At 37.8% G+C, this 27,981-nt stretch overlaps 1 protein-coding gene across 6 annotated transcripts in view; it reads right to left on the reverse strand.

Annotated features, from left to right (window-relative positions):
* MYRIP (myosin VIIA and Rab interacting protein) overlaps window positions 1-27,981 on the reverse strand; it is a 207,020-nt gene that overhangs the window by 112,263 nt on the left and 66,776 nt on the right. The window lies entirely within an intron of this gene.

The following is a 27,981-nucleotide window of genomic DNA, read 5'->3' on the forward strand; positions in this document are numbered from 1 at the left end:
CATTTACAAATCAAAAATCAGTTTATGGAAGTCAAAAAGACTGGTGCACCATAATAAAAAAAATCCTTCTGGCCAATAGTTTTGAAAACAAAAAGTTTGTTTTGTTCTGACCCATAGGGCCATATTATTCATAATAGCTCCAATATGTCAAGCAACATTAATGATATCCTTCATTTCAGAGAGATTTGGGTTCTCTGCTAGTTAGGACCAATATTAAGACAACTGCTAACTGTGAAAGTATTTGCAAGCACTCTGCATAAAATCTCCTGTATTCCAGCATACAAGGTCACTTATTGAAAAAACTGAAATAAATTGTGCATGCATGGTATTAAGTAAATTGCTATCTCCCATTTTATAGTGCTTTTGATATTTACAAATTAGGCAATATATTCCATTATAGGAGTAATAAAAAAGCATGCAGAAGGAAGAGTTGTAAAAGTAGACAGGTCTGCAAACTCATCACACATTTTCTGGCATGTACAATTAGAACATACCCTATGAGAAGAAAAAGTAAGAATCAATGAAAAACAAGTAAAATAAAAGCTTTTAACAGTGTGCACATGCTTACATTCATTCTCTCTATTTCTCAGAATTAGTGGTGAGTACCTTACTATTTCCAATTGCTGATAAAAAACACTTATAAGACTAGAGTAACACAAAAGTCTAAATAAAATTTAGAGGTACCACAAAGCAGACTAAGGTGCAAGAGTATTTATTCATGATATGCTGACATACTCCTAAATTAATGTTTAAATATCTTGCTACACGAATAAAATAATACACTTATTGCATACTTATTCAGGAACTCAACCAAGATCATCTATGAACATCATTGTGAGCCAAGCCTGGAATTTTAAGAAGAATCACATTACTGGGCTATATATCACCTTATTTGCCACTTCTGCCTCAGATTCATAACTCAAAATAAAACCAGCCTATTTTATGAAAATCTGACAGGTCAATTCTAAACCTCAAATCTAAAAGTCAAGTAAAGCAGTGATCTAAACCATATAATTTTTGAACTTGCATATACAACCCATTTAAGTTTATTCAAAATATATGCTTTTTAATAAATTTAAAATGTAAAAACGTGTGTTTTTTTGCTGCTCGAACCCTGTACAAGGGTTTGACTAAATTAGACTATAGGTGCTGAAAGATACTTTTCGCAATTCCAAGTAAATACTCTTTATGATTCTTTTTCTGTCTAGATGGCAAAACATGCTTGTTCTGCCACGTTTTTACAGAATGTACAAGATGCAAAAGGTAAGAGATTATCACGTAAGAGATGAAATGTCTGAATTATGCAAGCAAACTGGCTTCTTCTGGCAAACTGATGGAACTATCCCAGTGGGATGCCTAGACTAGTTTGTCTTAACCTCCATTATTCCCTCCTACCATGGTACTACATGGACAATCTTTCTGATGGAACAAGAAAGGAAGTGAACTGTCTCCATGGCACTCCTTCACCCACAGCAGTCATGCTGCTCTGCAAGCAGCAGAGGTAAGACACAGCACTGTTTCTGCACAGAAGGTCAGGCAGGAGCCCCAGGTCCCAGGACAAAAGCTGGTGAAAGTGAGGGTTTTATGATTCAAGGAGAATTTCTGGCATGAAAAAGTGTTTGGCAGCCCAAGATGCTGCAATCTTTGCTTCAGGATGGAGACCCCAGGCAGCAGATGCTGGCCCTTCCATAAAACAAGAACAGCTAAGGAGTCAGAGTCAGGGAGAGTGATTAAAGAAGAGATTTTTGTCCTTATGGAGTTCTGGTATCTCCCAGAATTAGTAACACTGATGCTTGGTAGTATCAGCCCACACTCTCAACCCTGTCATGCTCAGTGGCATTTTGAACCCTCATTAGGGCTCTGATGCATGATATAGCAAGATAAACCACAGAGGCAAAGCCACCAATTAAAGCGCTACAATAATGCTTACAATATAAACCCAGGCAGTTTTGTTAACAACAGAGCTAATAAAGCTTGATACCTAGAAAAAGCGGAGCACACGCTGAAATCTTTTCATCAGAACAGGCATTAATTACATCTCTCTCCTCTATCTGGCTGCCAGTATTCATTACAGTGGTAGAACTCAATATCATTAAGGCATCTGCCTCAGTGCTAAACAGGACTAAAATTGGCCAACGGATTAAAAAAGTAAATAGGATAGGGTTGGACAGCCTGTCATAGAGAGAGCATGACAGAAAAAACCTCATTTCCAGGAAAGCAGGCAGAACAGAAAAGAAAGCAATGCACATCTCTCTGACAGCTACAACAAATTAAGGTTCTCGCACACTGCCCTGCCAAAGGCTATTCTATAAGGAGTCAAATGGCAAAAGGGACTGTCAACTAGACTTGTCATTTGAAGCCAAAAGGCTCCTCTCCACACTCTTTCCTTGGAAGCAAAACATGGGTTTCATATGAAAGTGAAGTGCTGTATAACTCTGGTGGGCAATTCAGCTTGCCTAGTTTGAGGAAAATTAGCTGAAGTGAAAAGTAGGCATTGATTTACTCTCAGCAATACTGAGAAAACGTTACTTGGACCTAACTCCAGCTGGATGATCACCCAGAGTGGGATGATTAATGCAGGCATCAATGTTAACACATTGAGAAAGTTTGTTGCACTGGAATTCAGGAGATACAAAGTGAACCTCAAGGCAACCCAAATTTGAAAATCTCAGGCTTTACTTTCAGAACATTCAAATCACTTGGTGCAAGAAGATTTTAAGGATGTTCTAAGGAAAGGGCAGCAGCCAACAACTGATTGTCTCACAAAATGAAACTCACTTCCAAAAAGGCAATAGCCACCAGTGGAGGGAAGGTATAGGTTGGATATTAGGAAAAAAAAAATTCACTGAAAGAATAATAAAGTACTGGAATTGTCTTCCCAGGGAAGTGGCCGAATCACCATCTCTGGATGTGTTTAAAAAAAGACTGGACATGGCACTTTGTGCTATAGTCTAGTTGAGGTGTTAGGGCATAGGTTGGACTTGATGATCTTAGAGGACTCTTCCAATCTCATTATTCTGTGATTCTGTGATTTCTAAGAAGAAGGTCAAACCATCCAGTCATTGCAAACATTGCCCCTTCTTCCTCATGTAACACTGTTTCCTCCAACAAAACACTGCCTCTCCCTCTCTGAACCTGCACTCGTGTGTCCTTACTTCCCCAAGGAGGAGATGTAATGGATTCAGAAATGTATACATAGAATATGTGTGCAAATAAAAAAAGCAACAAAATACAAACTCACCAAAAAAAGTGCCTGTTGGGGTTAACACATAACAGTGGGAGCAACAAATGACAGAATTTATTCAGAAGTCAAAACTGATGGGGCTCAGCTATTACGGTTATGTGTAACATAGTAATAAGCACCTGTGGAGAAGAGAACTCCTACTGTGTGAATGAATTCAGATTGAGTTTCATTTTCTTTTGGGAGTGGTTGCAGATCACTAATTGCTTACAAGTACAAAAGAAGCAAAAATACTTAATAGATATCCAACATGTCTATCATCAAAACCAATTCTGTCAATGAACATTTTAGGAGTTCCAAGTTCCAAATAAGTTAAAAAATATGTAGATAAATATTAGATTTTTCTAGAAGCTTTTATAAATGAATTTACATAGTTTGCTTTAAAAAAAAATTGTTTTGTTATGGCAAGTTTAAACATAATTCTTCAACATTTGCATGAACAATGCCTTCTCCTCTAATAAATTTCTAAACCTCTGGGTGCAGCAATGGAAAGGAGTCCATAAAAACAGGCAATTGTATTCAACACAAAGCTAAAAAAATCCCCCTTGTTTTTCATACAATAAAGAGAACAGACCCTGGTGAAAATCTGATAGCTGGCTTGAGCTCCAAGACAGAGCCTGTATAAGCAAGTCTATCTATCAGACTCCCCAAAATGCAGCTCTCTGCTCTTCTCTAAGGGCTTCTATGAGCCTAGTTATTGGACTGTACCGTCTTACTCTTGTCTCACACCAATTTCCATTTCAGGAGATTAAACCTTGCAGTTTAAAGGCAAGTCCAGCTGGACTGGTTACCCTTTGCTCTGTTGCCTTCTTAAAGTGACAGATAAATACAATTTTTCCTGCTGTTCAAACACCTTATATCTTCCTCAGTAGAGTAGAGGCTAAATCTATTCTAGTTGCCTGCACAGGCAAAGACGAAAATGGAAGGACAACGTTCCTAGATTCACCTCACTCCCTCCTGATGAACAGAGGACCAGTGCTTTTACAAGTTATCAAAGACAGGTAGAAACTTTCTCTTTTGGCACTATAGATGAGGGTTTCTGTTTCTTCTGTTTCCTGTCCTCTTAATTCAAATTACACCTATTTCATTGAATAAGCCACGGTTTATCCATTGGTCTTAGAGCCTTTTTTACTTCAAAGACTAATGAACACACAGCCCACACTGCAAAGTGCTTTTCTTAGGAGAACAGTGTTCTGCTTAGCTGGGTAACTGATTCTCTTTTTTTTCTGCACTTGTTTGTACTACCTCACTTCGCAGATTCAGAGCAGTGCATGAAGATCACTAATTTGTCTTAAAACTGGTTTCAATCTTAGTTTGACAACTGCTGAAACACTGTTTCCCTGCACAGAAGAGAATGCCTTCAGATGCTTTTCTGTTCAGGCATCCTTAATACTCATCTACGCATAACAAGCTATTGAGGCCTTTTGCTTAGCAAAAAGTCTGGATTTCTGCATATTCTGGGGAGCAGATGAACTAGTTCTGATCTCCCTATTTCCAGCCTTTCAGAGAGACCACTTTTACCACTGCACCTCGTGTTTTTCCACTCCCACAGTCAATACAAATTTGGTGTATTGGGCTAGGAGTTTTCTTGGGCTACAAAGATCACCTGAAAATACAGGTTTTACCAATACCCTCTAATCTACAGCACTGAAGGATAAAGGGATTTTCATATTAAGTGGCTAAAGTGTACACAGTGTTCCCATCTCCACTCTCCTTACAACTTGCCAGCTGTGCACCAGATGCCAGAGCTGAGGTAAAGATCTTTTAATCTGTGAAGATCATGACAGTCTCTTACTCCTTGAGTACAATGAGAAGGAGTCACAGGCTGAATGTGACTGAAATTTCTCTCCCATTCACATGTTTTCAGTTTGATACTCAAGGTCCTAGATTGTGATAACTACAAGTAGTTCCCACCTCAGCCCTTATTTCCTCTCTTCTTCACCCAATTTCCCAAACCTTCAGAAATGCACAAACCAGGTTAGTAAAATGCTGCTACATTTAGGAAAACCACCTGGTGGAAGTTTTATAAGCCTGACTCCTGGGCAGGGATCTGAGAGAACAAGCCAAAATTGCCAAGGAGAGCTGCTCAGTATTTTATCTCTTCCATGTTTCTTGTGTCTCAAACTGTGGAATGGTGCAAATAGGGGTGAAGCTCTATGCTGACAGGGTCATGTTGGAATTCTGGATGCTGAGAATTTTAAACTTCTGCACTGAAAGGCACAGACTCGCAAGAGAGCTCTGCATTTGGCCTGAGGCTGTGGAGAAGAGTTCCAAAATTTATTAATATCACTGGGATTACAGGTGTGTAGTTGGTTAGGAAGTGTGAAATATCATAGGATGGAAAACTTAGAGTTTGGGGTTTTAGAATATAGAAATAAATATGAAGCAAGACTGAGGTTTTAGGGTGGAGACAGGTTGTTCTTCCTCCCCTTCTTCTTCCTTCTTCTTCATGTGTTTGGGTGATGTTTTGAGATCGGACAGAAAGTCCACATTGTGGGCTTCGAGGGATCAGTTATTGGGTTAAAAGGGAAAATAATCTAGGTGTCATTTCTTAATTGGATAGTTTAGTTTTAAAAGACCTTGTAACAAGAGCTAGTTGGCCATTTTGTGCCTCGCTAATGAAAGACTGCAGAACTCACGGCTGTGAGGCTGTTTCACTGGTAAGAAACAACAAACATCTGAGTCTGAACGTGAAACACCGTCTCAAGCGCCTTCAATCCCAACCTCGACAGAGGTAGGAAAAACAAGCAGAGAACCCACAGGGTCATACACCTTGTCCTCCTGCAGTACACAGTAAGAACCACATTCTCCCAGTAGGCATATGCCTCCATCATTATTTACTCTCTTAGGGTTCAGTGCTAATTTCTTGTTGCTGGCTCTTCTTCCAAAGTAGTTTATTCTTCTCCATCAAGACAGGCATCTAATTCAACTTCCAGACAGTACTATAACGGCATCCCTTTTGTTTTTTATGTCTTTGCTAAATTTCCCCTAGTGAAACTCTAATTGCTCTCTGAAAAAGTGGAACACAGGATAGTACTATACCAAATGCCAAGTTAATTCATTATCTTATAATCAAGGCCTTTTTTCCTAAGTTCTTATCAACACTATCACAATTGTGTCTTGTGCTATATTTAACACTTAGCACATCAAACAGTGCTCTACACATTGCTGATCCTATCAAAAAGCCATGCTTAGGACACATGCAAACATGCCACTTGCATTTGGGGAGCCCTGGAGGAACACACATCACTTTAATCTGTTCTGAGGGATATCAGTCCAGCAGCAGTAGCTGACATTTTTTGGGAGGATTAGACAGCAAGGAGTGTACCATAAATGGGGGGGAAAGGGCGAGGTGTGATGAAAGTAACAACATAACAACATCCTAAAGCAAAAAAACAAAACACAAAGTCTTCGGGGGGAGATAGGGGGAGTTGAGTGCTAAGAAACTCATAAATAGTTATGAGTAAGTCACTTGTACAAAAATCAGGAAGATTAATATTTCACAGTCCAATTACTCTAACTGTGGTTTTGTTCTTTTATTTAAGATCTTACCAGCATCTCTTGAGGTTTTTTTTTCCTCTTCAGGTTTTAATTTCAATACAATTAAATTTCTATAATATTAACGTGTATTCTTATCAAATCTCACTTTTTATATTTTTCTTTCCTTCTCTCTTCGAAAGTAGGAGCAAACAGTGATGATGCCGCATATATGCTACGCTCTGATCTGGGGACAATCTCTTTCTAAAAATAAAGAAATCCATCACAGTGGAAACACTGTTGATGGGTTTTTCCAAGATTTGCAAACATTTCTTACACTGGGAAAAAAATGCATTGACACCTTCCTATTTCTTACTAAATACTATAAAATAAATGTTGTGAAGACTAACCTGTGGAAGCTTTGAGCTAATCACAGTTGAACCAATTAAACTGCTGACAGAATCAGAAAAATGCCAACAGACTCAACACTTACCCTTGTCAAAAAACACAGATCAGGCACTGTGTTTGCTAGAGAGAAAGCCAGTCAGCACCAAGACAAATTGTGGTGCACTTGCCCCAGACCAGTACGTAGTTTGTCATACCAGGTTCTATCCTAATCCATTAACCATTTCATGCTGAGACAAAGCTGTTTCACAAAATCTGTGACTGCTGCTGCATTACTTCATAGACACTGTACTAATGGCTATTAGGGGAAGTTTCCTTTTCTTTTGCCAGCACAAGCACTGTCAGTCAGTGTCCATCATCAGCTGGAACTGACTGACAGGTCACAGTGTAGATAAATTAAATAAATACTATCCTGGTATTCTTTTAAATTCCTTCTCACTTCATAAACTCATAAATTGTCAAGGGACATTGCATTTAACCCCATTTTCTTTTGTCACGTTGGATATCACAGGAGCACAGACTGTGCACCACATTTAACTGTTAGGCTTTGAAATCTTCTTTAGGCAAGTGGAGCAGCAAGGGTGAAGCAGGTGTTGAATTATAGAGAAGATATTCTGGGGAGCTCTGGAGACATTGGAAATCTCCACATGAAAGCTGAATTTTTTTTTCAAGACAGCGTAGTGAGTATGGACTCCTTTGCCCTCCCATTCTTTTACTGCCACATGGGACATTTGAAAATAAAGCTACGTTTTGGCATCTTTCCCCCCCCCCCCCATTCTTCTTTCTCATCTGCTCTCCTATCTCAGTTACAGCTCAATCTGCAGTAAGGCAGGGTAGTCTGAGTTGAAATAATGCGTCAGTATCAGGGACAAGCACTTTTGCTGCAAGTTAAATCTTACAGGACCTTCTGGTTAAGTCCTGGGTTTGACTCAGAATGATCAAAAGGTGTGTATCCATACTGGACATCAACTGCAAGCGATGTTAAGCTGGAAAGTTTTCCCCTTTTTTCCCTATTATGTCCATATAGAACCACTAACCACTACAATCTGAGTGATTTTTTTTGTAATTTCACCAGTATATGCCACAGCCCTACAATGTGACTACAAAATGGCAAGCTTAAATTATTATTCACAATAGCATTTTGGGGCACCTTCCTCTTAGATTACAAACACGTAACACTTTATGTTGTACTACCCTATCAAACTTCCTAACAGCACAGCAAAACATCATTAGCTTTACCACCTTTCTTATGGCTTTCTTGTTTTTTCCTTTCCCACATTTGATAGTGATTTTTAGTTACACAAATATTTGCTACATTTCCCTTCATCTCATTTCCTCTCAACAAGTGTCATTTTGCTCTCCCTGAAGTGTATTTCTCACTGCCTGTCTGGTACCTCTCCCGGGAGACCTTGTTCCTATCAGGTCCTGACTTTCAGTACAGGTTCATTCCTAAAGAATGATAAATATAGACAAGCATTCTTTAAAATAAAGCATTTTTCAATTCAAAAATCCCAAAAATATTTGGTGAAAATATTCTTTTAAATGTACATACTCTTCCATCATAGTTACATGCAATACACTCTTTGCATCACTGGTGGCATCTGTGAGTCTACCTTTCTTGGGAATCCAATTTTATGCTCATATGAACTTGAAAAACTTCCTTTAATAACAGAAACAGTCCTCCTACATTAAACAGTGCTCTCAGTGCTCCTTTCACAGTGCCACCTGGCTTGACCTCATAAAGCACAATTCATAGCCTGGCTAGCATACAGCAGGAGAGTAACTGAGACATTGGCTCTGAAAATCCCTAAAATACTCACTGTGAGTCATTCTTCCCTCTTCCTAGCTGGACTTCTAGCAATGCAGGTGTAGAAAGATTTGTCCTAGAATTGCTGTTGTTACTTGACCCTTCCCCACAGATCACACAGCCGAATAAACAAGAGCAGGCAGCAGAGCAAACAGCAGAGCTCGCTAAGGAACTAGGTCTCACAGCCTGACAAGTCAGTGCCAGACAACTGTGAGTGTCTTGTTAGAAAGAGCAGCCCAAAGATGTTCATCCTGGTTTGTGTACAGACAGGATGAGTGATGCTGTGTGTGCCTTCTGGTGGGATGGGAACATTGGGAAAGCCCTGTCCTCCACAATCCTCCATGGGGAATGCAATACAAGATAAATCAGCACATATCCTCCCACCAATGTCCACTCAGTATTTTGCCACTTTCTGCAACAACCACTGGAGCCCTAATGTGGCACAAGAAGAGAGCAGAAGGCATTAACAAATTCTCTAGGCCACCCATGGGCTTGCTTCAGGTGAGACTCCTGTGAAATCCTAGGATCACACCATGATGTTCCCATTGACTTGGCCTCAGAGTGAATTCCTTGCAACTGTAGCACTCAACACTGTACTTTCAATAAGTCTGCATAATACAGCTCCTAAAGCCCACTTCCCTAGTCCAACTCTTCATGCTGCCCATGCACCTAACACATAGTTTAATACTGTCCTTTGATATTCCACACAGACTGCAATTCAAGTAGCTTTAAGACTGCACGCCCTGCATTTCCAAACAGTTAGCATGGTTTAAAAATAGCAGCTTGATATTTTTGCAGATTTAAGCATATAAACAATTATTTTCTTAACTATAGAAATTAATATTTGCAATTTCCATGTAGGTTTTGTTTGTCTGTTTTAAAGACACAGACTTAGAAGCTTAAAACTACCACACACCTATACCGTACACAAGAAAAGCATTTTGGCAGATAAAAGAATCTATTATCACAGAATGTATTTTATATTTAACATGATGTGTTACCCTGGTGTGTTTCGCATCAACAATATTAATACCTTCTGAATGAAGTATCATATTGTTTCTTACAAATCAGACAAATGTCTGCAAAGGTCCAAGAAATATAGACAGCACCTCCACCTCCTCATTCAAACACAAGTATTTTGGGTAGTCCTTTAAAAACACATTGGCATATACTATTCCTATAGTAACACCTGTATTTAATGAAGACATGATCCTCAGTTAGTATTTTTATAATACTTTTGCTGTATTACAGTTGATGTTCTTAACTTAATCCAGAAACTTTTCATTATGGGAATGTTTCTGCAAATTTAGTAACATATTGGTATTTTAACATATGAAAGAATATACACTAATAGACTGAAAGGAAATCAGTAAGCAACCACAAACAAAAGCCCCTAATAATTCAGAATTTATTCAGAAAATAATAATCTTTATTCTGTAGCTGTGACTAGAAGTGCCATTATTTAGTTTTATTCTTCATATGTGTGTGAGCATGCATACACTTATAGCTAAACTGCATTATTCAATATCCCTTGCAAGTGATGACCAGGATTCTCACCCACCTAGAACTCTCCATACGCCATCCCCATGGAAACACAGTAGTATGGATTGTCCTTGACAAGACAATTTAGCTAGAGAAGAGGAAAGCCAGGTTATCAGACAAATAGCATATTAAGCAACTAGAGATAAATAAAAGTTCTCTTGTGCAGATGCTCCTACAGCTCTATGAATCCCAGTAAATCTTTAGCCCTTGATAGTATGCCTCACCCCAGACACAGAAAAGGTCAGTGATCTGTCCCAGAGGGAAATGGACAAAGGGGAACTTCATAAAGCTGCCATTTTTATTCCTCTTCTCAGCCTGTTTGTGCTGTCTGATCTTCCCACTCAGCTCCTATCAATGTGAAGTACAGCAAACATATTTCAGTGGGATGTTTTTGGAGACTGGCAAAACAACTGAAATAACACAAAGGCATCTGAAAAATGGAAATTCACCTAATTCACAATTAGAATTCAGAAAGATGATCAGGTGGTACACGTCTGGAAAAGACAGAATGGTTCTTCACCATTTTAAAAATAATATCTTTTGAATTTTAGAAATGTCATTTTGTTCTGACTTTTTTGTAATAAAAAAGTTTCAAATACTACTATTCAGTTCTTCTGTGCAAGTACCATTGAGATATCTGATGCCTCTCTTCTCTCCCTTGAGCATTTCCTCTCTTCAAATGGAAGGCACCTCCCCTGTGGGGAGTTTATAGACCCCAGACTTGGTTCACATACTTGGTGCAGACCCTCTGGCTATGTCTGACTTTGTGAGATCTGCTTGCACCAAGAGCAGACCAGTAGCCTGAACTAGACAATGCTGAAGGACTATACCCACACAGCATGTAGATCCACAGTTTGGCTTCAGGAAGATAGTATTCCCTGGACCAAACATTCCTGCACTGCACACAGTCCGAACCTGTCTGACTGTGTGATTCATTGGTTCAGAAACATTGACTTAGTTACTTCCAGAAGGAATCTAGCTTGTGCACACCAAAACCTGCCTGTAATCCATGCTGTAATAAGTGAGGGGGATGAGTGGGCTTGCTCGAAAACTGTGGCTTCTGATTAGGAATTCTTTTTCTTTTAAAAGAAATCATTGGGCCAGAAGACTTGTGCATGGCCTTTTGAAAATTTCACTTGAAATAACATTAGATGTTCAATGTATCATACACCCATTTCATTTCGAGACACATTATAGATTGGCAAACTTAAAATTTAGCTTTAGAAAGCATTCCCAATAGGACTCTAATTTGCACCAGTTAGCTTGAAATACCTTTGAACATAACTGACTTAATTCTCTGTGGCACTACATTGGCTCACAGTGGTGTCACTCTAGGAATTTCATCAGCACTGTGGTCCAAGAAGACAGGGTAATGGAACAAGGAGACAAAAGCTACACCTTGGTAGCTATGGCCTGAAATACTATACCAGAGGATGGTCAGACTGTCAGTTTTTATTCAGCAGCAGAAAATGGGTACAGAGTAATCCAGGGATTCTCTCAGGAAAACACACATTTTTTCAGACTTTTCTGCTACATAGCAGATGTCTGTGCTTCAATTAATTCCTCCTTCCCTTACCATGCTTTCAAATGAAACCAAAGCTCTACCAGGCTGCTTTTCTTATAGGTATATGTAGCTTGTATTTGCCTTCTGGACAGAGCTGCTGGAGTGACAATCTGTGGGCAGAGAACTGTCAGCAGATAGTCCCCTACTAAAGCCCTCTTCTACATTGATGCACTATAACCTAAATTACAGACCAAATCTGCCTCTGATGTGTGACTGTAAGTGATTTAAAATTAAGTACATCAAAAGGAGAATTACTGCTTTTAAAGTAACAATTTGCTCTCAAAATCCAACATTTATTCTTAAGGAAAAAAAGAAGAGTGACTATGAAACACTAATCTTTCAAAATAACTAAAACATAAAAGCCTTGGCATGTCCATAAATTCAGGACTTCGAAACTTGCATGATTAAGTCATCACAAGGGACTACCTCTGTAAGCAAAATATTGGTTGATTTATAACAAATATCAAAATGCATTTAATTAATTACAAGTGGGAGAAGATCCTCCAGTGGGAACCATTACAATATAATTAAAGATTATAAAATTAACAATTAAAAATTCTAGTGTTGACAAAAGAAGTATTTCTTTTTAAGAAATTAAGTGCTCAGTTTAGTTTTATATATTTAGTTGCAAATACGTGAAAAGACTAAGGAGTGGCCAATTGGATGCTTAAAGGGTAAGAGAAATGCAAGTGGAGATCTCCTTCAAAACAATTCTAAAATTAATATTTAACAAAGATTTTACTGCTCAGACAAGGCATAACTATGTTTTCCAGAAATATTTCCTGACCATGGAGGTGCTTTCTCATTCCTTTCCCTTCCACAGAAAGCAAAGCAATCGCCATTCATTTTCTGTTTGTTTGCTCACTTCCAGCCTATGCCACACTTTTTACAGCTTTTACACTTTTATGTATTTTTCTGTCTAGAGTACAAACATCTTGGAAAAGGTGCAAGTTAAATTCAGAAAATATGTCATAGAGGGTCAAAGGTGAACCACAAGAACCAAAAGGCAAGTAGGTCTCCCCACAAGCACGGGTGGAAGGAGCAAGTAATCAAGAATTAGTTGTTGGCAGTTTAGCAGCCACTTATCTTAGCAGTTAAGAGTAAGAAAAATACAAGCAAATACTGAGAGAGGAAGATGATGGTTTTCTAGACATACAAGGCTATAGGATTTTTCATACAGTTTTGTATTTTGCTCCTAAACATTTCAAGGTGGTTTCAAACCACCATTGTAGGCTAAGCATGCAAATTGCAGTTACTGTGGCAGCATTTGTAAATCAGAAATTAAAAAGGCAGTATTTTAGAACTCACAGACCTACAAACACAAAATATTTATAAAAATTTTGATTGACAGATGCTTATTTTTACTGAGAAAAACAGTTGCACAAATTCATTCCTAAAGCAAAAGGCTAATAACACATAACATTTTTGAGAGCTCTGAAACACAAATTGGAGTGCACCAATACTTGTAATCAAGGAGTTTCCTTCTGAGGGAAAAAAAAAATAATAAAAGCTTTAGAGGAATTTAGTATTCTAGTTTTATCTGTGCAACTAAAGAGCAGATAAAACAAATCTCTGAGTACAATCAGTAGTTTATAAATCAAAGCAAAGCCTTACTTCAAAAACCAGAAGCTGACTTGAGAAGAGCAGGTGAGTTATATAAAACATTATTTGAAATCAGCAAGGAATTAAAGCAAATCATTTATCTTTCTGCTATATAGGCAAAGAATGCACAGGCTCTAACACATATAATCAATTATGGAGAAAGCTGTAGCATCTGAAATATTTCCTCCTTGCAAGAGACACTGAGGTTACAAAGATTCCCTTGACTGCAGCTCAGTTCAGTTCTGAACAGTGCCACCACAATTTGTGCCCAAGAAGTACTTAAAGCACTCTACAAATACATTTAAGCTCCCCAGCACACTTAAAAAACTGAATCTCTAACTTGGCAAAAATACCAGCTAAGGTCTCACATGGGACAGATCAACATCAGCTAAACTCAATAGCTAGAAAATGAACAGACTAAGCTCAAATAACACTCAATAAATAAATAATTATAGTAATGCTATAAAAGCTAGCAGCAGTTAGAGATTTTTGGCTATACAATGCCCAGCTAAATCCCAGAGCACAAACCAAGCAATGCAAAGCAATAAAAAGACCCAATGTCATTATTAAATTTGGTCATTTGCACTCTGTGTTCAGGACATATTTTTCAAAACTGCGTTCTGAATGTTTTCAGCCTGTCTGTACAGATATATGTGAATATTAAATCGTACCATTCATGTACTGCAGATAACTCAAGTAGGATGTTAAAGATCAGATATTTGGTTCCTCAGTTATGCGATGTAGAATGACAGGTGTTTTACTGGAGCTTATTTCTCAGGGAAGGCTTAGCCTTTCTTGAAAATCAAGTCCCTTAAATTTCTTCCTCTCTTCTTCTCTCTTTGCGTATCTCAAAATTTAAAGATACAAAAGCACTGACCAAATAGAGTTTTTCTTCTCTATTGCTAATTAGTACAATACCAGCTCTTGTCCAGCTCCATTCAAATGGGTTATATTCAACACACTGTACCGGAATGTTAGCACATTTTTTTCTATCTTAAAGTTGTACTACAAATATCCAAGTAAAATAAAAATGCTGTGCTGAAGTAAACTATATAAATTGCCTCTACTTTGTGTAGCTGAGAAGCTTCTCCAATAATCTCAAAAACCTTCAAAGACTCCAACTTCTTCAAAACACTTAACAATAAAATGTTTGTTTACAAGAGGGGAGAAATTTCCATATTTATTATTTAATCAGGAGAATATAAAGGCAAATTTGTAAAAGATCAAAGAAACAGAGATGCAGTAAGAAAAAAGTAAGTTAAGTAAATTGGAGAAACATTTAAAAATATGTATTATATGCCTGTTATATTTGTGTTTATACAATTACAACAACCAAAATCCCAACCAACCTCTCTGAGAGCATGCAAGTATTTCATCTAAGGAGTTCTAATGTTCCATTCAAGAAAGCACAAGTGAGTAATTTTGACTTCCTGGTTAACACTACTAAAAAACTACCAAAACCAAAACAACCTATTAAAAATAAAAACATGACACCTAAATTTAAATAGGACCCTGATTCTCACATCTGAGATTGACAGGGGCTTTGCCTTTCAATAAAATAAGAGCATAATAAAAGTTACATAGCACAACCCACAGCACTTTGGTATGAATGTATGTGACCTAATATGAGTGACACAAAATTAACTTACTTCAGTAACTTACTATTACACACCACATCAGATACAACAAGCATAAAAGGATCTGCTGCTTGGAAGTAAAAAAATTGTAAGAGCAATGGCATTGATTTTAATTAGCAGGCTTGGCATTTCTAAGATGTCTCTGGCATCCCAGTGCCAATTATCCTGATATGTACTATTTTATCAAGCCATTGAAAGTGGATCCTTAAGGGCTATTATATAATTCAGTAACTCAAGCTATTTAAGTTCCCTTCAAGTCAGTGAAAATATTCCTCTTCCACACAGGGGGATATCTTTCTCCAGCTTGGGTATGTACTCATATTAAAATACACTGTTTAGGATTCAACGTTTTACTTAGGATTGTCTTCCCAGAGTACCAAAAATTTATTCTTAACATTTATTTTGTACTTTCTTTTACTTCTTCCCTTCAACAGCCTGCGTGTTTGCAGGTCATCAGCTAACAGTACATCTGCTGTAACATTGCCTAGAGGAACAACTTTCACTCTTCACTTCTGCTCCTCCTGCTTTTCTACCTTCTGCTAATGCAGCAATCCATCCCGTAATACTTACAAGCAGTCACTACACATACACCTGTTCTCATGAGAGGCTTTGTGCTGGCACATCCAGAAGGGAAGTCATGGCAACTGATGCATTTCTGAGAGCATCAATGTCGCTTTGGAGATGTGCGGCCATCAACATTTACCTCACCTAACACTCGGCCTAACTGTGCAATAACAATTCCCACTGCATTTCAAATTGCCAAATGTTGCCAAAAGAAAAGGAGCTATGAAGGTGTTATTACAGTACTGCCCTCTGGAAAATTCACCATTCATAAGCAAAATGCTTATTTACTCAAATACTGCTAAACACATACTATCTCTATTACTATTTTCCCCAATATAAATTTTAAACCTGATTATGCCATGTTTTGCTTAAGTAGAAACAAAAATCTATCTCGTTTTTTTTTTTTTTTTAACAGCTTCAGATTCTCCAATATTGTTAATTTAATCTTCTTTTTAAATTTCTGGTGATCCTTCCCAGCAAAATTCTGAACCTGAGTTGATTAAAAATCATCACCTCTCTTAAAGGTTTCATTCAGTCTTCTGAGTATTAGAGCACTGAGTGCGTTCCTTTATATTGACTCTAGAGCAGCTGGTATTGTTAATTGTCTGCCGGAGACCAAAGAATTCATTGGCAGATTGCAAAGACATCAGGTACCCTAGCACAGAAATTTATTGTGTAGATATACATATATATATATATAAATCAATAGGCTCCTGCATAAACCATGCTTTTTCCATGCCAGCCCAAACCCATTTGTCTAAAGCAGGTGACGCATAGAATATGTGCTGTACACTGTACTCTTGCTGCTGTTTTTCAGCAGCATTACAATTTTCTCCTTTCTGCTCTCAGAATTTGGATTTTTCACACACATCAAGCTTGGGAGACTTTATAAATTCTTAAAATTGAATATTTAAAACGTATTTTCAATGAATTGTTTAAACAACAGCTAGTAATTCATCTCAACAGCTTCATCATTCAGCCTTCACTTAAAAACTCAATCTCAGAATTAAATTCCACCCGTTTTTTTTTCTTTTGAAATGCACATAATCAAAACCTGCAATCAGCATTACAATAGTTTGTCAAGGCTGCATCCTGGGCCATCTGTAACAGACTTTGAAGCTTATACATACCTCCCTGCCTTTGATCAGGGTACCTCCCCTGTCTAATCTTTGAATTGTTCCTTCTCTTTTCCCTCCCTTCCATATTTCAGTTTAGTGACTAACAGTTGTGTAGTGACTGACTTTAGGCTTGAGAAGTAAATTCCATGATGGACCACGGTCCATGTAACACTTGGGATGGGCAGGAGATTTTGGAACAAAGGAAGTTTGGGGTTTTTTATCTTCCCTCCCTGCTGCTGTCTGTAGAAATAGTCTTCTTCAAAGAGTGAAAGTTGCTTTTGTGTTGAGGACTTGCAACATGAATTTTTGTTGTCTGCTTGTTCAAAAATCCTGTTAAATCTGAACCTCAGTATTATTTGAAAAATTAATTCCCTGACCTAATAATGCAAAAATAATTGGATTTATGTAGTGTAAAGTTGATGATGGCACATGTGTTATCAAAGGGAACTACAAGAACACTTAATTCTATACCATGTAGTATCTCCTGTACTTTAATTGTATCCCTTCTTGTCCCTTCTGTAAAGCAAACTCTCATTTTTCTCTTAATAAGAAAGCTGCTAATGAAAGCTCTCATTATTATCTATTAGCTTCTACCCTGATCAGAAGCAATGACTATTTTCGGCAAGAAGGCACCTTCAGATTGCCAGTGGAATTACAAGAGCATCAGCACTACATTCATCATAGTTTTTACATCCTTCAGTGCCTACCTTGTACAGATACAGTTTTTGATGAGGCATCTTCCTATCTATATCCCATGAGTTTTAGAGCTCAGTAGAGCACACCTGTATTGGTTCCTCTATCCAGGTGGCATTGCCCAACATTTGTCAAAAGGGCAAAAAAGAAAAAAAAAAAGAAAAAAAAAAGGGGGAAAAAAAACTTAAAAACAAAATCAAAAAAATCAAAAAATCCCTATCCAGTCAGAGCTTGAAATAAACTATTACCTACATCCTTGGAAACACCTGTGACTTCACTTAACTGAAATCCTTCTGTTGCTTCTGAAGACTTTGTCATTCATTTCTAAATCAGGGTTTAATAAGTTAATGAACAAAAGCCCTTTAACATGAAGTCCCACATGGCTCTAACCAAAGCTAAAAATTCAGTTTGTTCCTACTTCTTAATTTAGCTGCAGTTTCTAGTCTGTAACACTTCTTTATTTCCAACCTCCTGATAACATCATGACCTTTTCTTTTTTTCTGTTTTAATATGATTTTTTTTTCAAACGTTTTCTGGAAATCAAAACAATTAATACTATTGAGTTAGGCAGAGCAAATAGCAAAAAAAGCTCAAGACTAAAAATTTGACACATGGAGTTTGATATAAACTATAATTGTTATGGCTACTGTGTTTTTAAATGTTCAGACAAACACTAATGGATTAAATTGGACACAATTCCTTAATAATACAATCCTCTTGCTTCATTTGCTAAATGGAGGCGACAGCATTTACCCAACTTCTCTGTAGGGCACCATCAAAATCAGGGCGACATCATCACACCTCCAAGTGAAAAGTGCTACAGGAGATATACATAATGGATGCATCTTAATTTATTCTTTTTTGCTAGAGAAAATGGGATTAAAAATTGAAAACATACTTTAATTTAAATGTAAGGTAATATGATTCCAAATCTATTATAATTTCTCATCCTATTAATTAAAGTCTAACAAAACAAACAGCTAACAATATTTTTTCATTATGTTAACAAAACACTGGCATTTAAATACTGTTCAGAATAACCAAAACATACATGGAACACTGCAGCCTGTAGAAAATTAGCTGAACTCCAAACAACATCAACATGTTTTACCAGATATGGTGGCGAGGTTATCTTCTGAACCATGAACTACCTCATCACATATTCTTTTGTTCAAATTATTCAGGCATGCCTAAGAAAATTTTATCTTCCTCAAACATAAGAGAGATATTTTTCCCATGCACATTTAAGCTTTTATAGAAGAAAATATTACAATTGAAACCATTTTTAGAACTTCCTTTAAGCTAGAGTAGCTTCATTTTCTGGCTCTGTGTAGGCCTAAATAAATAATTTTCTACACATCTATTTGTGACTCAGTCACAAATCTTTTCAACCTTTAGTAAGCAAAAATGGTTATCAACATTTGAATAGAGAAGCAGAATAAAAATGCTTTAAGAGTCTTCCCAAATGGCTGAAATTACCTTCCCAAATGTAGCAACAACATGAATCACAAACTGGGCCCAAATTTTTCAAGCAGTGCACATTAAGAGGATCATTAACACTTTTTCTATGATGGATTGTGTTCTCCCTACCAAAACACGTATATCACAAGAAAAGGCCTTAAGGTTAGTAGGTATGTTTGCTGACATTCTTAAAATTAAGAAAACGTATTACATATGGAAACACCAGTGTGTTTCCATAAAAAATAAATTATATAAAATATTGAACATATCAACAGTCTCACATGCTGCTTTCCTGCCCAGTCACTAAGGATCAGAAGCCTCTGCGCAACTTTTCTCAGCAAAGTTGCTAATTTCATTATTCATTCTTACACAGTTTTTAAAGGAAATCCAGTAATAATCTAATACTAAGAGAAGTGATCATTTAGTCCTATTTTTCAGCCTGGCCCAATTTTTAAAAATCAGTATTCAATCCATGAAATACATTCTCTCTTACTGATCAACAGCTTCCTTTCCTCAAGAGCTTCCATTGAGTGAACTCACTGAAAACCAAGTGCAGTACAGAACTTGATCACCATAATTCACATTTGTCAGACCCTTCAAAGCCCTCTGCTTGATTTGCAAGGAGTGACTTTATCTCCCAAATCAGGTGGATTCCTCCCCAGTATTGCTGGTTTGAGTATGATTGTTTTCTTTACTGACTTCATTATTCTTTGAGTAAGTCAGCCTTCCTGGTGTGGAGCTTGCCCATTCCTGCATCCCCTTTTAGAAAGCAGCATCACATATCAAAACCATTAATTTTCCTGGTATCAAGAACAATTTAGGAGAAAATTTTCATACCACAGCTCAACCATTTAGTTTTTGAGTTACTGTAGAACCTGTGACCAATTGCCATCTGGCTCTGGAGACTAATTTCTCTTTACTGATTTAGTCTAAAACTTACTCTTGACACTTGCGATTAAGGCAGCCCTCACACAGTAAGAGGCTGATGGGAAAACTCAGAATTCTAAACTCTTCCAGTATAAAGAAAACAAAAAGCCAAGGAAGCCAATGCAAAAAAAATCTTTTGCATTTATTAACTGACTTTATCTTCCTGTAGTGCTCCTTTTTTATCCTCCTCTTCACATAGTAGACTCACTCAGAAACACTCCAAAAACTTCCTCTTGATATCTCTGCATAAAATTCTGGGGTTTTCTTTCTTTGTTTGTTTGTTTTTAACTACTTCCCCATCTTTAAAAAGCACTTTAGTTGTAATAATTCACTGGCAAGTTCAGTCACCCATGTTACAGAAAACCAAAGGAAATAATCAAAACTGAATTGCTAGTCATTCCACAAAGAAACTTCATCTTCCTTTCAAGTCCTAATAATAGACTGCTACTTCTCTTTCCCTAAACATTTGGATGACCAGAAAAATAGTTAACACTAATAGCATCCTAACTGCCATCTGAATCAATACAAATGGGATAATTTACACCTCCAAAGCATCATTTCAGCTTTTCTGCAAAATCAGCAAACATTACTTAATTGGCTTGGTTCTAACCACATTTTCCAAAGCTTTCTCCATAAAGTAGCTCAATTTGTTTTCCTCATAAAGCATAAACTGCTGAAATTGTGGCCAAATGTTTTGCTCAAATTTTCAAAATCAAAGGGGATATGCCTGCAGGAAATCCTTTTTTTTTTTTTATGAAAATAATCACATTCCATGAAAATGCCAAATGTATTTCAGAAATGAGTAATCTACTATCACTGGCTTACAGAAAGACACCATCACCTACACAAGAGCTTTCAAATGACTGGAATAAGACACAATCCTCTATTCACAGAACATCCTGAAGTCTTCCAGAGCTGATGATAAGATGAATAATAGCAATAACGAATGATGCACTGCTATTTTTTCATTACTGAGTAATTCACTTTAGAAGTCATTAGGTAATTTGGGTTTAAAATGAGATGCTGAGCTGCTCTTGCTGCCGTTTTTAAGTTTCAGATTCCTGACTTCAGCCAATAGTTATGTAATACTGTAAAAGCAGATCCTTCTGGTTTCCAAGAATCATTTTACTGAGTATACAGTTAACTAAACAAGAGAACCCAGAGGTTCTGCAAATGACATACTGCTGATAATTTTTTATTATTTCTCCAGTGACCACGATTATTTCACCAATAAACCTTACTAACTGATGTCCAGTGCAACACTGAGAAAATAAAGACTGCAAGTAATACTTTGCTGGTGGTCTTGATTGTGCACCATAATGTTCTGCTACATTACCTGCTGCAGAAAATTGAATTATATGCTTACTTTAATCTTCTCACCTGCCAACACTGGAAAGAAGTCTATTACATGAAAGAAGTTAATTTATATCAAAGGTTACTATTTAGGGCAGATTGGCAAAAGAAACTGCAATTACCATTTTATTGGCTTTCATTAAAAAAAGAAATCAGAAGAGTATCCATTACTACCAAGTATTCTATGGCTTAGCTCAGTAACTTTGCTCTTTAAGCTTGCAAACAGGCAACATAAATGTATCGATGTAAATTCAGTTACCATGTCAGTTTCCTTTAAGCCAAACATTTTGATCTCACCACCCGAAGGGATTGAGAAAGCTCTTGTAGAACACCTCCAACAGCCCATCTGGGAGCACAGCAGCTCAACAAAGTGAGGAGGAGTCAGGGATCTTTGCAAGTGATACATTCTCAAAGAAAACTCCTGGACCACCCTCAGCAACAGGATTATCTCTTTGGATCTACGTGATCCTTATTCAAAGAACTGAAAAGCAAGGGTAAAATCCAAACAGGCCCATCCTTTCTGAGCCTAAGCTCTTCCATCTCATATAAGTCAAACTGAGCCCCTGTATACAAATTTGGAGCGACCTATTCAAAGATCACTCTTCTGATACTTGCGCTAGATTTCTATTTGTTCAATACAGGAAAAATCAACTTACATCATGTCGGAACCCAGAATGTCCCTTGGACACTCTTGGATGTTCCGGACGCAGGTCAGAAACATTTGAGACCCTGGAATGCAGCCACAGACCCCTGTGGCTTTGAACCTGACCCATGGAACAATTTACCAACCTTGCAGGAAGAACAAGAAATCACAAAAGTTTAGATATTATAGTAGAAGTAGTCACAAAGTGAAAGGGAGAATTTTTGAGTGCTGTACAGGGGGGGTTTTAGGCCTTGTACAGAGGGGTCTGAGTTTTGTACATGGGGGTCAGAAGTTCTAAGATGGAGGGACTTGGGCGTGCCCTGTCCTCTTTCTTTCTTCTTCCTAACCTCCATGTTCTTGGTGATGTTGGCACTCACAGATTGGTTTAGAGTAGAAAGTCACTGTTCAATATAGGTGATGGGCATTGGGGAAAAACCAGAAACACTTAACACGTAATGTATGATATAAAAGAGGGCACCAGCCCCCTGGGTGTCGGAGTGTGCTTTTGTCTGACTGTTGAACGGACTGCAGCAGTTCAGGAAGAAAATCTTTTAGATAACATACAATAAACTATCTTGAGAGCAGATGACTGAAGACTACTGAGTCTTTCTTTGGAGACACGGGTTGGAGGAGAGACTTTTCCACCTTTCCGGGTCACCCCAATCAGGGAGTGAGAGTGGACAAGATCACTTTTGCAAAATGGAGGTATGGAGAAGAATATTGGTCCTCCACAGGACTATGTTTAAAAAAACTTTTTATAATGGTAAAGTAAAAAAGAAAAAAAGTAAATTATCAATTCTACTGCTGTGACATAACCAATATAAAATTAATAATATTAAAAATATAAGCATTTTAATCGCAAATATCTGTGTAATCTTACAAAAAGACAAAACTGGAAGAGTCAAGTGCAGCACAGCAGGACAGAACTGCTCCATTTGATCAGTATGTAAAATTGCATTAATAGCAGGAGAAAGATTCGACAGACAAAACAGCATTCAAGAAGCTGCATTATTTTTAAAACACCAGTTTACTCGTCTTTCTAAATTGATAGATCTTTAAAGAACTAGCATCTCAGATCCCTAAGGTGATCAACCTAGTGCTAAGATACATCACTCTGTCAGTAAAAATGAGAACTGTTTCTCAATGACATGTCTGAGTTTCTCATTTTTTGAAGGAGCAGATTTCAAGTGTGTAACAAACAGCTCCACCTACTGTCCCTGAAGCAGAGAAAGCATCTCCCAAATCTGCATTTCTAGGGTGTGGCAAGTACAAGAGATTTCTTACCATGCCCTTCCACCCTGCCCCTTTGCAATGAAGCACAATGTCTGAAAAACATGAATATCAAAGTAAGAAGAAGAGACCCAGGGTAAAATTCCACTCTGAAGTTCTTCAGATGTCCTTTAGGCAAATGAAGGTCCCCATCCCAGTCAGAAAAAGCGTAAGAAACCCACTCAGACACAGACCCTCCCACTCAGCTCCTGACACAGTGCACTAGAAGAGAAGGGAAAGATGCTCCCCAGTAGGTCTTGCTGTCTTGCATAAATAGCCGATTCCCATTGTTTGTCTCCTAGTGAGAACCTGTCTGAAAAACACCAAAGCACTACATAGGCCAAATCAAAGTCTGACACTGCTTGTTGTGGATTTTTTTCTGATTTTCGAAAATGTAAGATTCTTGTGTCTGAAAAGGAGTGTATCCAGCAAAAGGAGATGACAGCCAGCTCAAGCTTGGACCTTCTGTATTGACACAAGGAGCAATGCTGTACCAAGCCCTACCAAATCAAGGGGCAAAATTGACATGATCCATTCCTACAGTCTCACAGTTGCTCAGCTCTTTTGATGCATTGGTCAGACTTCTATTCAGCTTTCTTTGAGTAAGACTCTCCTTTGTAAACTAATCAATTACCAATGGAGAAGACAGACTGTACTTCCTTACCTTTTAAGAATCACAAAAACATTCAAATACTACAGCAATACGGTACTCAGAAAAGCACAATTTGCAATCTTTAAGCTTCAAACTACAGTTTGTAACTCACATAACTCTTCAAAGATGAAAGTAATTTTATTCAACTTAACATTTTAAAAGTTGCCTGTTTTAAATAACCAGTAACTTAACATACACAAAATTAACACAGATACTACTATATTCTCTATTGGACAGTCAGTGTTCTTATGCTCCAAATTAAACCAGAATAGTCCATCTGCAACTCCTACCCCAATCAGCAGGTTTAAGCACCTTTGAAAAAACTTAGATATAACCTGCTTGTGAAGCAGAGCATAAGTTGCGTGCCCAGCTCTTTGGGAAACATCATGACACTGCCCAATTGCAGTGTCCTGGCAGCATTCATGACTCTCGGGTGGGATAATACCACTAGATTTGTAACCATAATTGGATGTTTGGAATTATTGCAACTTGAGATGGATAAAATGAAGGGAAGGGAAGGGAAGGGAAGGGAAGGGAAGGGAAGGGAAGGGAAGGGAAGGGAAGGGAAGGGAAGGGAAGGGAAGGGAAGGGAAGGGAAGGGAAGGGAAGGGAAGGGAAGGGAAGGGAAGGGAAGGGAAGGGAAGGGAAGGGAAGGGAAGGGAAGGGAAGGGAAGGGAAGGGAAGGGAAGGGAAGGGAAGGGAAGGGAAGGGAAGGGAAGGGAAGGGAAGGGAAGGGAAGGGAAGGGAAGGGAAGGGAAGGGAAGGGAAGGGAAGGGAAGGGAAGGGAAGGGAAGTTACATTTTGCTCGTGTGAACCAACTGGCATGAAGAGTCACGTCAACTGATTATATTACATTTAGTAAAGGGACAAGTTGTGTTGGGAATTTGAAAATAATCCTGCTTCATTTGATTGTACAGGGTCACACTGGAGTAACAATGTCAGAGGAGAGAGCTGCACAGAGCAGAACTCAGAGTAGCAACACATGGCTTCTCTTTCACAGTCTTGTCACCTTCCCTCAAAGCTCCAGGCTGGATTATGAGGCACACTCCTTCACCCTGATGTTAACTGCTCCTAATAATGTCACCTGCCAAATGTGAAGCCATCAAATGCAAGGCTTACAGCCCAGAATAAAAACCAGCAATGAACACACCAAGATCCTCATCCCAGCAATCTTTCTCTGTCTCACCCTGACTGGAGTCTGCTTTAGCTCCTAAATGTAGGATCCGTCAGTGTATCAAGTAGATGGCACTACAAGCTTTGGCTGAGTAGCAGTGGGGTGTATGCTCAAAAGGAGTATATTTCAGTAGCAGCACAGTTTAGAAGGATACGTACACTAAAAAACCTAACTCTTAGGAAAAAGCAGCGAAACCTTCTGGCCCTTTGCATGGGATGCTAGCCAGTTACACTGCTGCCAAAACTGTCAAAACCAGAAACTGCAAGTTTAAGATTGTAATTTTTCGTAAATACAGACTTAGTCAATAAATATGAAAACTTCTCCTATGGGGAGGAATGTGTATTAAATACCTTGTTTAACATCTTTGTCCTTAACTATTAGGATAGTAAGTGGAAATGTGTCCATTTCAAGGAAGTTACAAGTCTTCCTGTTTCCCAGCAGTGCAAACATGGTTGGCTGAAGCCAGGTTTCACATCAGGCATTCACAAGGACTGTTCTGCCTTGAATTATGCCTTGCTATGATAGCACTCCCCTTACCTGCTATTATCTAACCCCTCTCAAGGACACTGAGACACTTGAGAATTATGTTGATAGGTGGAAGCTGGACACCTTGCTTCACATTCATCAACACATGCAGGGCAGCACAGACCCCCACCAAAAGCAGTGCTCATAAATTGGTGTACTGACACTAAATTCCATGCAATTTCTGCTACTTTGCAAGCAGAGCTACCTGAGTAATAAATAAAAATATCTGCTGCAATTAAAACTAATGTTAGCAATCTTAGTTTTTCACGCATCTCAGTTTGTGGGCCAATCCTCATTTTGTTCTTATGGATACTCTAGGTTAATTCTGTATTTCTTTAGATGAATAAAATGTGAAATACTGTAAATTCCGGGCAAACACTATGTCTAAAACTCAGTGAAACACACAGCCAGACTCACAAAACATACTTAAAAAACTAATGGTATTTCATCTCTTTTTTTGTAATGTCCTCTTTTGCTCAGAACAATAAAGCAACTCAGTAAAGGTGCCTTAACACTGAATTTAGGTCGGTTTTATGAGAGAATTTATTAATCAGAAATAACAAGCTATCACATTCTGATTTCATATTTACTTTCATCATAGACTTTTATTCTCACATATTGTAAGATGATTAGCTGCATAATTCCAACATCCTCAAAAATGTTAAAATATGAAACAAAAACATTGTGGGAAAATGAAACATACTCAGCACCAAGAACAATGTGCATAAAATTACTTACTTTGTTTTTTGGCACTTTATTATTAAAAGAAAGAATGAAAGCTCTGCTGTACTGAAAAAAGTAGCTGTTCAGATGCCAAGTCTTAATAGCTCCATATGTCTCATCAACTAAAAATTCTGAGTTTATTAAATTTCAGCAGGGAAAAACAAGTTCCTAGCAGAGTCAACGTCATGCCTTTTTCTTCCTAAGAAAAAGACCACCCTGGCTGCCTCTAGACATGCCATCCTAAGAAGGGTCCGAGTATAGAATAACCCAATACCTAGATACGGTCCATTAGACCATGAGAGTGGACTTTTCTAGGTTTCTTTAACAGAAGCATCACTCCTGATTAACAACAACAAAAAAAGCTTTCCCCCAATTCCTTACATATGCAATGGGGATACATTAGAACATATTCAAGAAACTAAATTCTAACAAGTGGGCATGATGGGTGTCGCAAGCACATTTCTCTCTCTCTCATAGAGGTACACAGAGAGAAAGAAAGAGAAAACAATTTCTATTTCTGCTCCTTGTTTTTCTCATGTGGAATGTGCTTGGAGAATTGTTTACCTGGGGTGATTGCTTGTTTGGATTCTGGTGAGGATTGATTGAGTCTGGTGGCCAATCAGATCCACCTATGTCTGGACTCTGGAAAACAGGGTCATGAGTTGGGAGTAGTTAGATATGGTAGAGAAAGTAGCATGTAGTTTTTAGTATCCTCCTTTATATAGTATATTAATGTATTATAGCATAGTTATAATAAAGACATCATTCAGCCTTCTGAACTGGAGTCAGACATCATCATTCTTCCCACTGTGATCGCCTGCATTTTACAACAGGAGGAGATTTGAGCCTTTTTTGGTTTTTTTTTTGGTTTTTTTTTTTTTTTTATATATATATATAAAAAGCAGCAAGTTGAGAACAATTCTCAATTTCAAAGAAGTCTGTACTGCGATACAGTGGAGATATACACAGGGGGGTGCAGCACTGTAAGTTCATGTAGACAACCAGCTGTCAACAACCATCATTTGCTCTTGGCCTGGACTAGAAGGACAAATTGCCTGGGAAAGAACAGTGCACATATTACTAACAGACTCCATGCCTAGTGATCACTGACATTCTGAAGTTATATAGTTATATCACAATATGACCACAGTTTACATCTTACCAGTGTATTTCAGAACACAGTGAAATACTGCTTGTACTTCACAGGTTAAAGAAAAGATCATGGCATGGTTCTGTATCTCACAGTGGTTAGATGAGAAAACATTGCCCGTCTTTCGGTGCTGGATACCTTAAAACTTCATCCAACTAATTTTCCATATCAAGACATATTACTACCGGGAGCTTTGGCTCCTTGTTTGTTGCAGATGTATTAAGATGTATTAAGACTGAAAACATAATGTGAAACAAAAGAGACTAAATTAAATGTTTCATTGATTATTTTAAATGTTTCATTATTATTTGTAGATCTTTGTATTTCATCAAACCAAACTCTAAGCTTTTGTGGCTGATGGACAAGAAGATATTAAGTTATAAAAAGCATGTAGGTCAAAATTTGACACTTTTCTCGCAAAGTAATATGGCCATACAGTATCTAGGCACCTTGT

This window comes from Anomalospiza imberbis, chromosome 1, assembly GCF_031753505.1.
Source record: "Anomalospiza imberbis isolate Cuckoo-Finch-1a 21T00152 chromosome 1, ASM3175350v1, whole genome shotgun sequence".
NCBI lineage: Eukaryota > Metazoa > Chordata > Aves > Passeriformes > Viduidae > Anomalospiza > Anomalospiza imberbis.